At 37.1% G+C, this 2708-nt stretch overlaps 1 non-coding gene across 1 annotated transcript; it reads right to left on the bottom strand.

The window, feature by feature from the left end:
- Positions 1 to 1522: 1522 nt before the first annotated feature.
- Positions 1523 to 1719, bottom strand: LOC124892232. Its single transcript, XR_007050135.1, has one exon. It is a non-coding gene; the product is annotated as a U2 spliceosomal RNA (small nuclear RNA).
- Between the last annotated feature and the right edge of the window lie 989 nt (positions 1720 to 2708).

Genomic DNA, 2708 nt, shown 5'->3' with positions numbered 1-2708 from the left:
GGAAATGTCTAATTTGGCCTTAGAATTTAAAATCCGGGACTGGAACGCCATCTAAAACTTCACCGCGACGCGCTGGAAATCGCGGTGAGCTACTGGAATTGACAATTGTCATTTTAAGGCTCCCTGCGACATGGTGGCCAGTCAAACGGGAACGCTGACACTAAAAATGCTCTAACTTCTTCACCGAGTGTCCGTTTTAGGTGAATTTGGTATCGATGGAAAGCTAATTCGAAGATCTTTCATTTGATATATAGTAGAACACCCAGTTCGTCATATATAATGAGTTATAATTGATTGAAATTAACCCAAGTTTCAACGTTCACTAAAACTTGAACGATAGGAAAGTTCTCAACCCGTCTTTGAGTTAAGGGACTTCTATGATCTCAATTCATGTTCAACTAGATTCACACACTACATAATTGATTACACACTAAATTTGCATAGGATTCATGAATTTTGCAACCTCTATGTGAAAGAATAACGATTTACGTTCTAGCCCGAAATGCGGGGTGTTACAGGCCCTTCCCTGGACCCCGTGCATGCTTTAGCATTGGGCTGGCTTTTTTTATGATACAATGTATGTTTGAGTGTTTCCTTTCTACTTGTGTGTAACTATTTAATTAACACAATGTAGAGACAAAGAATCAAGTATTTTGATGAGTTTATATATTCGGTACAACTTTGCTCCTGTAGAAGACTCCCAGGACGCGGATTGTAACCAATTATCCATCAGTTTTATGGAAACACCTCTTCATTTGAAAGAATTAACACAACACTAGTATAGACAATCCAAGATACCACCAAAGAATGTGGTGTAGAGGATGGGGTTGCTCCTTCCTTAACCAGAGGTCTTGGGTTTGAGCCCTGGCTATGAAAAAAATCCTTGGTAGGGAGCTCTACCTGCTGAATGGGGCCCTATCCAGCGTGAATCCGGATTAGTCGGACTCCAATGTGGGTACCGGACACCGAAAAAGGAAAACCAAACAAAAAAAATAGAGTCCAAGATATTATATGTTTTGACAACGTGAACTACCCCTTCAGCTATGTGCATTAGACAACAAGATGGTGCGTGCTTATTTATCTAAGCAACATACTAAATATTTTGATTTCATAAATCCGTTGTAAGCTATAGTTTTGCTCAATCTTGTGTAACCAAGAACAATAACAAAACTATTAAGACTTGATTTGGTGAGCTGCGCCCGGCCAAGTTTGTAATGCAACACCTAGGCAACACGTGAAGGCCCTAGTAGCAAAGCTTCGTTAAATAGCTTTTGCCAAGGGCGAAGTGTATATTCATTTGAAAGAATTAACACAACACTGGTATGGCTAGAATTCGGGATATTATATGTTTTAAAAACGTGAACTACCCCCTTCAGCTATGTGCATTACACAACAAGAAGAGGTGCTTGGTTATTTATCCAAGCTACATACTAGATATTTCCATTTCATAAGTCCATTCTAAGCTATAATTTTACTCAATCTTGTGTAACCAAGCACAATAAGAAAACTAAGACTTTATTTGGTGGGGTGTGCCAAGCCAAGGTTGTAGTTCAACACCTAGGGGACACGCGAAGACCCAAGTAGCAAGCTACTCTAATGGACCTTCCCTCTTTAAAGATTGAGTTAGTATCATGTGAGACCAATGACACACATATCAGATATTAAACTGATAAGAACAAATACTACACTTGACCTTAGCTAAAACGCTGAGAAAGGTATGGTTTTTTTGCTCCATTGACCTCCTGTTTTGCCCTTTCTCTCTACTCTATGCTTTTCGTGATCTATCGATGTGGGAAACATCTACATCTTGGGAGAGTACTATGTTTGAATTTGAGAATATATAAATTTAAAAACAAGAGAAAAAACATTTGTATATATCAGAGTAAAGCAAATAATAAGCCGAGTGCAAGGAAAACATAAAAAAGTACTTATTTCAAATTCTGGCCGTTTGGTTTATTATTTGAATATTAACAATTCATATAAGTAAAAGGAGATGGTCTTTGATTTTTATTTGTGAAATGCCTAAATTATCAATGCTGCTAACTCCAAACCTGTCAAAATTCTTTGAAAACCTGTAAAAGTCATACCGGTGAAGCGGTAATCATACAGTAATAAGTTAGCTCTACGCATTATGATACAATGTGTGTTTCCTGATAAACTTTTTGTGTGTAATTGACATCATTGTAGAAACTAAGAATCAAGTGTTTTGATGATTTCTATATTCGCTATGACTCTGCTCTTGCAGAAGACTCTCGGGACACGAAATGTAACCATTTAACATCAGTTTTATAGAAACAATTTTTGGTTTAGAAAACTCTTAGAGATAAGGAATGTAACAATCAACATTAGTTTAGTGAAAATACTTTGGTGATTCTAAGGTGGATTAACTCAAAATTAGTTCAAGGCCACAACAATATACGTTTTGACTATGTGAGCTGTAAAGGTTCGAGAGATAAAGTAGTGATACAAGACTGTGTGTATCAAGAGATTCCAACCAACACAAGAACAACAAGATGAACAACAAGTTACTAGTGAATCGAAATCGGCCTCACACGGCTTCACTAAACTTTGAGTTTGTGTTTTTGAACAAGAAAATGAGATGAATAACAAGGAAACAATGCTAGTGAATCAAATGAGCCCCACACGGCTTCACTAGACTTTTAGATTCAACAACACAAGGATAACAAAATTACAAGAGATAGAAAATG

Source organism: Capsicum annuum, unplaced genomic scaffold, assembly GCF_002878395.1.
Source record: "Capsicum annuum cultivar UCD-10X-F1 unplaced genomic scaffold, UCD10Xv1.1 ctg45019, whole genome shotgun sequence".
Lineage (NCBI taxonomy): Eukaryota > Viridiplantae > Streptophyta > Magnoliopsida > Solanales > Solanaceae > Capsicum > Capsicum annuum.
Note: the sequence above shows the minus strand (reverse complement) of the source record. Positions and strands in the feature narration are given on the sequence as shown.